The sequence below is a fragment of the Thamnophis sirtalis genome, unplaced genomic scaffold, assembly GCF_051295495.1.
Source record: "Thamnophis sirtalis isolate CommonGarterSnake01/CBP01778 unplaced genomic scaffold, rThaSir2_p1.2 scaffold_13, whole genome shotgun sequence".
NCBI lineage: Eukaryota > Metazoa > Chordata > Lepidosauria > Squamata > Natricidae > Thamnophis > Thamnophis sirtalis.
The window spans coordinates 54,201,899-54,211,811 of NW_028261393.1; positions in this window are offsets into that span (position 1 = coordinate 54,201,899).

Consider the following 9,913-nt stretch of genomic DNA (forward strand, 5'->3'; position numbering starts at 1 on the left):
CTGTGAACTTACTCACATGTCCCCTTGATTTACATTATGCATGACCCACAAGTCGTTCCTGCTCCTGGACAAGGCTGGCAGTGCCCAGGTTTTTTTTTTTGGGTGGGGGGCGCTGGGATTATGAGCCCCTTAGGAAAAGAGCCATGTGGGAAGATGTGTGGGCTTTCTCCAGTGGGCATAAGGAACAAACGGGGCCTTTTGGCTTTCTTGGAGCAGGCCAGCCCCCCCCCCCCAAAAAAAAAGAAAGTAAAAGACAGGCTCAGCCCAGCTTATGCTCCCCTCAGAGCTGTTCTTCCCCCAAAGGCAGAGGAACAAGTTACTAGTCCTTTGGATGACACGGTTTGAACAGCGGGCACCACTTCGCTTCTCGGTCTGCCTTTTCCTGGCAGTCTTGGCCAGAGGCACAGGTGGGGAGGGCCGCCCCCCTTCCTGCCACTGCCCCCCGTCCTCACTTTGCCCCCCTAGGCGTCCGGAAGGATCTCCGGTTTTGGGGGGGGGGGTATTCACTGGCCAAAGGGAGCCAGGCTGGGGTGGGGGGCAGCCCAGACTTTGCACCTGCCAGCTCGGTGGGCTGAGGCTCATGTTCAAGGTGCCTCGGCCCCTCCAGCACCAGAATGGACCTGCAGGAACTTTGGTAGGGGGAGAAGCCGAGGCACATCCCCCTCCTCAACAGATCATCGCCCGGGAGAAGCTACGCTCCGGGGCCCCTTCTCCCTTCCGTCTCAGATGCCCGGAGCAACCGCGGCGATGCCCGCAGCTGAGGCTGCCCATGGAGGCGGAGGAGGAGGAGGAGGAGGAGCAGCCCCACCCGGGCCGGGGAGGGCGTCGAAGCAGCCGCCCCGCTCGCGCGTCCCCTGCTCCGGGCGCCCCGTCCTTGGCTGCAGAAGCAGCAAGAGCCGCCGCACAGGGGAGGCACGCGGGGCCTGGAAGGGGGGGGGGGAGCAGCCTCCTCCTCCTCCTCCTCCTCCTCCTCCCCCGCTCGCCCCCCCTCCGCCGAAATGGGGGTCCTCTGCCTTCCTCTTCTGCACCGTCACCATGGCAACGCCAGAGACCGGTCGCCGCAGCAGCGGCAGCCCCCCTCCGCGCCCCCGCGCCTGCTCCATCCTCGCCTAACCGGCGGGCGATGAAGGGAAGGGGGGGGGGGAGAGAGGCGGGAGGGGGGCTGCTGCAGCTGCGGGGGGGGGGAGCCAGGGGGAAGAGCGGTGGGCTGCCCTCGCCCCCCCCCGCCCGCCCCTCGTTCCCGTCCTTCGCCTCCCCCGACGCCCCTCCCGCTGCTTACCCGCCGACGCGCTGCTGCTGCTGTTGCTCCCGTTGCTGCTGCTGCGGCGGCGGCGGCGGTGGTCCCGCGGCAGCCATGCCGGGCCGGCGCGGGAGGAGCCGGGGCGGCGGAGGCGGCGGCGGCGGGAGGGGGCGCGGAAGGTCTCCTGCAACGGCCGCCGTCAGCGCCGCCGAAGTCCCCGCCCCGCGCGCGCCCCCGGCCGACGGGCTCCCAGAATGCGCGGGCAGCGGCGGCGGCGCGGGCGAGCGAGCGAGCGAAAGAGGGAGGGGGGCGGCGGGGAGGGGCGGCGGCGGCGGCGATGGAGGGCGAGAGGGAGCCTCCTCCGGCCGAGGCGGCCCTTCGGCGCGGGGGCTGCCGGGCGCGGGGAGGGGCGTCTCCGGAGTCCGGGACCCCCCCCTCCACCGGCCCAGACTCCTCGCGGGAAGCCGCCTGGGAGCCCCCGCAGCAGGTGGCAAGCAGGAGCCCGCCCCCGCCTGAGCCCGCAGCTCCAGAGCCCCCCGGGCGCGATGGGCGAGCCGGCGTGGTCTTGCACGGCGGCTTTCGGCCGGTCCCGGGAGGGAAGGACGGAGGGTCTGCCAGCGCTGGGGGGGGGGGGGATCCCGTTCTTCCCGGATCCCCGAGAGAAAGAGCATCAGGGGCCACCCGCCGCCCTCCTGCCTTTGGGGGCGCTTCCCCCCCTGCTCCGGCATCGGGGCGCCTCTACCTCCAGCCAAGTAGCTGCCCCGGGAGATTTGTGGGTTCGGCTGCTGTTCTAGCAGTGGAAAGTAGGGCAGTTTGGGGCAGGGAAGGGCACCGAGTGGGCCTGGGGGGGAGGGAGGGACAGGGCAGCCGCTTCCCCCCTTCCTGTTCCATAGAAGAGGCTTCCATGCAGCAGGGACTGGGGGGCACCGAAACAGAGGGCAGCTGGTCCTGCTCAGGCTCTGCTTGGAGGGACCAGCCCACCCAGGCCTGGCCTGGCACCCGGAGTCAAGCTGCCCCATGTGTTAGCTGCTTGTCCTGCCTTCCGAGGCCCCACCTGAGCAGCATCTGCTCTCCCTAGATCTCAGCAGCAACCTCCCCCCATCATCTCCACTTGTCTCAGCCCCTCCTTCCCCACGAGCCCATTCCCACGACCCAGAGCCCCCCCACCCACCCTCCTTCAACAGCTGTCTTGGAATCTGCTCTGGATGGAAGAGTTGGTCTCTAAGGCACGGCTGGTGGGGAATTCTGGGAGTTGGCGTCCACTCCTCTTAAAGCTGGCAAGGTTAAGAAACACTGTCCTGAGAAATAGGGAGAAATCCCGTGTGGGCAATTCCTAGACACGCAATAGAAAACAAATATACTTTAGCAGTTAGACTTATATACCGCTTCATAGGGCTTTCAGCCCTCTCTAAGCGGTTTACAGAGTCAGCATATTGCCCCCAACAACAATCCGGGTCCTCATTTTACCCACCTCTGAAGGATGGAAGGCTGAGTCAACCTTGAGCCTGGTGGGATTTGAACAGCCGAACTGCAGAACTAGCAGTCAGCTGAAGTAGCCTGCAGTGCTGCATTTAACCACTGCGCCACGGATGTAATTACATATAGATAGCTTCTCACCTTAGAAAATATTACAATTAAAACCCTTGAATGTACTAAAAGAGGAAAAGGCAATTCAAACATGGTTTCAGTATGGCCAGTTACAGGCCAGATGGAAAAAAGATCAAAAAATCGGTTTTACGCAAAGTGATAGGATAATTTACTTAAACAAATTAAGGATCAAAGTCCAATGCATATAAAGAGACTATATAATGCATTAATAGAAATGGATTCGGAAACAGAATTAGTTAAAGACTGTATGATAAAGTGGGCACAAAAGTTTGAAGAACCAATAATGTTGGATACATGGGAAAAGATTTGGGTGAGAAATGTAAAATTTACACAAGCCCCAAATTTGAGAGAAAACTTTTATAAGATGTTTTATAGATGGCACTTAGATCCTTAAAAACTGCCCTCTATGTATCCGAATTTACAACCTAAATGCTGGAGATGTGATTGTCTCGATGCTACATATTATCATATATGGTGGACTTGTAAAAAGGTAAAAAGCATTTTGGATAAAAATATGGTGGATTATGCAAAATGTTCTTTAAAAAAGGATAAAGTTTACCCCTTAGTTATTCTTGTTAGGTATAACTACTGATTGTACAGTTATAGAGACTAACTTGATTTTGCATTTAATAACCGCAGCAAGACTGTTGGTGGCGCAATACTGGAAGAAGGAAGATTTGCCTACTATTCAAGAATGGAAGTTAAAAGTAACAAACCTAGCAGAGATGGCTAAAATATCAACATATCTCAAGGACCATTGCAATGAGAGATATAAATTGGAGTGGAGAAGATGGATTGACTATGCTCAAAATAAATATGGGACTAAGAAATTCCAGATAGTTTATGACTGAAGAAACAAGGAATGATATAATCTGTTCAGAGTTAGCCTAGCAAAGAGGAGTTAAAGCACAAATGAAAGATGATACTAACTTTTTTTTAAAGTTTATCTTAGAATATCTTTGTTAAAGATTTATACCCTGTATTGGTTCTGGGAAGTCGGGGGGGGGGGAGGGGAAGGTTGGGGGGGTTAGGGTGGGGAGGGGAGGGGGAGGAAGGTAAATATTTGTAAAAGTTTTTTCCCCCAAAATTTTCAATAAAAAAAAGAAATAGGGACAAATCAGTGCCAGTGTGATTGTTGCAAAGGAAAGACACCAAAAGGCCTTTTATTTCAGGCCCCCCTTGAAATCCTGGGCAAAGGAGTGGGGGACGGACCCCTTGTAGAGTATCTCCGATCCCTTTCCTTGCAGACTGACCAGACTCCAGCCGCCAGGAGGAAGGGGGGGGGGGCTGGGCGCTGCTTCTACCTGGCCATGGTGCTGTCCAAGGTGCTATGTGCTCATCGCCCCCCCCCCTCCTTCACTCCAGTTTCCTGCTGCCTTCCGACCAGATTGATCCAAGGAGCCGGTTTTCCTTCAGGGGAAAAAAAGAAAATCTTTTCCCATTAAAGAGACCTGCTTTTCCTGTAACTTTCTCTTTAAAAAAAATAAATAAATGGTGCCCCCCCTGCTTTGGGTTTGATGCTATAGGGAGTGATGCTCCTTTGGTTAAATTTAGCCTTGCTAATTGCTCCCTCCGTAGATGTCTGATTCTCTCCCACCCAGTTCACTGAGGCATGCTCGCCCAATCTGGATCACAAACGGTCTCAAAAGAGGAAATTGACCCAGTGGGTCTCATTCTAAGGGGCTGCCCCTCTCTGGCCCCAATTCTGGAGACAGGACTCTCCAGAGGGGGAAGAAGCCCCCGGCTGCCTACGTCCAGTCCTCTAGGCTAAGAAAGAGTCCCAGAAAACGAGACGAAAGGGCAGGGAGTTAGGCAGGGGCTGGGCTAGTGGAGCAGCTGAACTCCAGGTTGGGATGGGAAAGCCAAGCACTCCGGGAGTCTCCTTTCAGATCTCCAAACTCGGTCAAAGCAAAGAAGGCGATTAATAATGAACAAGGTAGACGCCCATTTCCACCTATGCTCCATCCGAGGGAAAGGCTCCGTATTTCATGGAACTGGGCCAGGGGATTGAAAGGATCAGCGCCTGTAACAAAAGGTGCCACCTTTTTGTCCTTCCTAATGGGGCAATTTCTTGCTGTGCTTTTCATTCTCCGGAAGGGATGAGAACAACGGCTGGTCTCTGTCAATCACACAAAGTCCTCCTGGATCCTGTAGCCCAATTAAGAGTTTCTGAAATTTCACTCCGGACAAAACCTTGCCAGGGCTGTAAATTGCCCTCGGACGCAAGAGGAACGAAATCCCTGCAGCCAGTTTTAATAGTTCTGCCCATCAAGCGTTAGCTTGCAAGGGTCACGTTTCCAAGCAATAATGTAAAAACCTCATGGGCAAATGATTAAAAAAAAATAGATTATAATAATAATGATGGAAACATGGGAAAAGATACGGGTAAGAAAATTTACACAAGCCCAAAACCTGAGAGAGAATTTCTACAAGATGTTTTATAAATCCTAAAAAATTAGTTTGTATGCATCCAATCTTACAACCTAAATGCTGGAGATGTGATTGTGCTGATGCTACGTATTATCACATATGGTGGACTTGTAAAAAAGGTCAAAGCGTTTTGGATAAAAATATGGTGGATGATGCAAAATATTCTTAAAAAGAGGATAAAGTTTACTCCTCAGTTATTCTTGTTAGATATAATCACAGACTGTACAGTTACAGAGACCAATTTGATTTTGAACTTAACAACTGTTGGTGGCACAATACTGGAAGAAGGAAGGTTTGCCTACTATTCAAGAATCGACGTTAAAAGTAACAAACTTAGCAGAGATGGCTAAAATATCAGCATACCTCAAGGATTATTCAGATGAGAAATACAAGCTGGAATGGAGAAGATGGATTGATTACATTCAAAATAAATATGGGACTAAGAAATTTCAGATAGCTTATGAATGAATGAACAAGGAATGTTACAACTTACCTAAAGTTAGCTTTACAAAAGTGGAGTTAAAGTACAAGTGAGGGATGACACTAAAGTTAGTTAGTTTATTTTAGTATATGGTTGCTAAATGTTTATACCCTGTATTTGCTTTGGGAGGTTTGGGGGGGGGGAATGTGGGTTTGGGGGGGGAGAGGGAGGGAAGGGGGAAGGTATATAATTGTAAAACTCATTAAAACTTTTAATAAAAAATAAAAAAATAGATTTAAATCTTGATTAAGGCAGTTTATGAATTCTTAAATAACATAAATTTCTACCTCTCGGCTCTAAAGCTCAATCAACCATAAATGCTTCACAATATACAGCATAGGAAAAGTCAACACGCTGCTGATAATTTCCCTTAGCGGAGAGTTCCAGGGACCACAGCTGAAGCGCCTGGCAATTGCAACCATGAATGGACCTTTTTTCAAATTCACACGTCAGGGTGGATCCGTTCTCGAGCTTCCTGTTTGAAGCCCACCCACCCAGATTTTTCTCTCCAACAGTTGAGGGGATTAATATTAGCTTTATTGCCGTCCTTACACCTTTTGACACGCTGACTTAATAGCATGGCGTGCTATTATGATATGGGATGGACGTGCGAGGCCGCAAAAAATATCGGACAAAAATGAATAATACCAGAAACATACAATAAGGACTTGAAATACCTGATCGTAAATATTTTAACAGCTGCTAGAATTGTATTTGCCAAAAATTGGAAAAACGAGGAAGTACCATCACAGGAGGAAACTATTCGGAAAATAATGGAATGTGCCGAAATGAGTAAGCTTACATTTGAAATTAGAGAACGAGAGGATGAGCAATATTATAAAGTATGGGACTTGTTTTACCAATGGTTAGATAAAAAAAATCTGGGAATGAAACTGTTTACTTATGCAGTAATAGAAAATTATAGTTATTGTTATGAAGTTAATTTTTCTTCTTGTTATGATATAGAGCACTATTCACATGATATATAAAGGACAATAATGATCTCAATGTATAAGAGTGGGATGATTTGAACACTTTGGTATAATTGCATGTAGTGACCATTTTATATTAGATAGATCTTTGTATATGAAACGGACCAATGATGATGTAATGAACAATTGATATACATATGATTTGAAATACTTAAACACTTATATGGATTAATAATTAATAATGGGAAACTATTTTTGGAAATCTGGATGATTGGTGACATTATGGTCAATTGAAAATATGAATGTATATTATAAATTAATGGGAATTCTCTGTTCTAAAAAAGAAAAGAAAAATTGGCTTGAAGAGATTACTGCATATCAAATAGAACTAAAAACGGAACTATTTTTATTAGGAATAATTAAGGGGAAGTATGAGAAGAAAATCAAATATCTAATTCTACATATAACCGCAAGAATCTCATATGCACAGAATTGGAAAAACGAACACCAACAGAAGACAATGTGATAAAAAAATTTTGGGGGGGAATGCGCCGAAATGGGACAGGCTCGCAAAAGAGCTAAAAGACAAAGAGGAATCAGAATACTACAGTATGGGACATGATAAAATTGGCTAGAAAAGAGAGAGAAAAACAGGATAGAGAAGAGGAAAGATTAAGAAACTACACAAGAAATACAAAACGGCAGAATCGGTTGGGCTCGTTGGCTTGAGCTTGCTTGAGTGAGCGATCCCTGCAGGCTGAGGCCTTTGGGGCTGTCTCCACACTGAAGAACATGAAAGTAGGACATTGGGGGGAAACGAGTGGAAATTTGTAAGGATTTTGCTGCCTCATCTCTGGACCTCTTCTGGGGCTGGAGGACTTTCAATGGCTTTCGCAGAGCATCACATGCAGCCATTTGAGGGAATAACGCTTCCATCTTTATTTGCAGGGCTTCAAACTCGTGCCCCGCCTCCTGTCTCTCTTCCTGGCGACTCGGGGGAAGGTCTGGACCCCCCAGAGAACCCCCAGAGAAAGTGAAGCTCGCTTGCAACCCACATGCCTTAAAGCAGATGGGTTCCCCTCGCAGCCCTTGAACTCTGTGGATGCATTTGGTAAAAGCCAGAATGGCATCATGCTCGTGACCTCGCTGGACGCTGGTCTCCTTGAGTTGAGAGAGCCACACGCCAGGAGGTTTTGTCCTCCGGGGCCCCCAGCAGCCGAGACGGCCGCAGCGAGTTTGCCTGGATGAGCAAATATGGTACCGTTAGCCTAGAAGGGGGCAGGGTTAAATGTGGATTATTCAACGGGCTGTGGGAATCCAGATTAGCCTCTGTGAGTTAAGGAGCTGCAATTAAGTGGTGCATAAACATTCTTTTTCCTACAAGAAGGAACCCATCAGAGGAAGAGGCAATGCTCAAGAGGGACCACGTCTGTGGAAGAACGTGGTTGCAACCGGCTGGCCGAGAGGTGCCAGGGTTATGTGGACACTCGCCAACCTTCATCCAAGAAGAGGACAAGGGTTTTCCCCTCTCTCCTTCAGAGAAAGGCAAGGACAGGAACCCCCTGGAAAGAGGGCCATAAAAACGAGGAACGAACTTGGGAAGATTGAATCTGCAAGCAATAGCAGTAGACTTATATACCGCTTCATAGGCCTTTCAGGCCTCTCTAAGCGGTTTACAGAGAGTCAGCATATTGCCCCCAACAATCTGGGTCCTCATTTTACCCACCTCGGAAGGATGGAAGGCTGTCAACCCTGAGCCGGTGAGATTTGAACCGCTGACCTGCTGATCTAGCAGTAGCCTGCAGTGCTGCATTTAACCACTGCGCCACCTTGGCTCCTTGGCAAGGCCTTACCTCCGGAAAAACAGGCGCTTCCTTGCCCAGGGAGGGAAAGGGGCCCATTTACCCTGGGCCCAGGTCCTGTAGCCCCTCAAAGAGCTAGCAGGGTAGACAGGATGTCATCTTTTCTCTTGGATCTTTAGCCTACCACACTTTCTATGATTCCACTACGCCTTTTCTATGGTGGGAAAATAGGACGGGGGATTGTACCGAGTTAGATGAGATGTAGCCATAACAACATTCTTTCTAGAAAGCCTTTGTCTTTGCAACTCTGCACCTGACCGGAACTGGATGGGTGGAAGCTGCCAGCATGGCAGTGGGAGATTGGACCGTGGGATGGACTTGTGGGTGTGGGGGACAAGATCTTGAACTTTCAACTGGGTGGGGAAAACCAGGAAGCTTTCAGATTCAGGTTTTCCCAGATATGCCAACATGGCTCTCTTCATAAATTGGAACTTTGAGCAATACTTTGCCTTGGACTCGGATTTAATTTTGGATACTATTTGGAACCCTGACACAGGAAGCCTCCTGGAAGAGACTGGGGGAGGGGAGTGAGCAGGGGGTGGGGTCATGTCCGTTCCAGGCCTCAACCAGCCACAGGACGCAAACCTTGAAATATTCCACGGACAGCTCTGGAGGAAAGCAGAGGGTGACGGACTTGGGCAGAGGGGCTGCCCTCAGCCTTGCCAACAATTCAGCAAAGACCTCCTCCCCTCCTATCTCCTTAGTGGAGGAATCAGCCTCCGTGCCGGAAGCCCTCTCTGCGAAAAATGGCTGCAAAGGGTCACTCACCATTGCGGCCGACCCACCCTTGCACGCAGAATATGGTAAATTGTTGGAGTCTGCAGGGCAATGAAGCCAAGGTCAACCAGCAGATCAAAGCGGGGTGACTCCCTCATCAGAGAAGCATCTCTTGCACCCCCAAACCCAAGAGACCTGGCAGTGTGTGTGTGTGTGTGTGTGAGCAGGCATGTGGCTCAAGGGCCACCAATGTTTCTCAGACACATCGTAAGGGAAGAGAAACTCCAAATGCATCTCCTCCAGATGCCCATTTTGCCCAACAGCTGCCCAAGCGTTCCTTGAACCAAGGCGGGTACCTTGACAGGGATGCCCAGGAGGGGGGGGGGCAGGAGGATTGCCTGGCCATCTCCCCCCTCGGTTTTGCAAAGCCGCGGCCGGCTGTCTTCCCCACGCAACCCGCAGAAGGGCCAGGTTCTCCCTTGTTAACAGCCCAGGCAAGCAGAAGTGGAGGTGATGTGTGTGGGCACCTGCCCCCCCTTTCAGCAGCAATTCGGAGACCCGATCTCAGGAAAGAGGAAGAGCTGAACCCCTCCCCTCCCCCTGAACCCCTCTCCCCCCCCCTCTGAAAAACCAGGAGACGGTC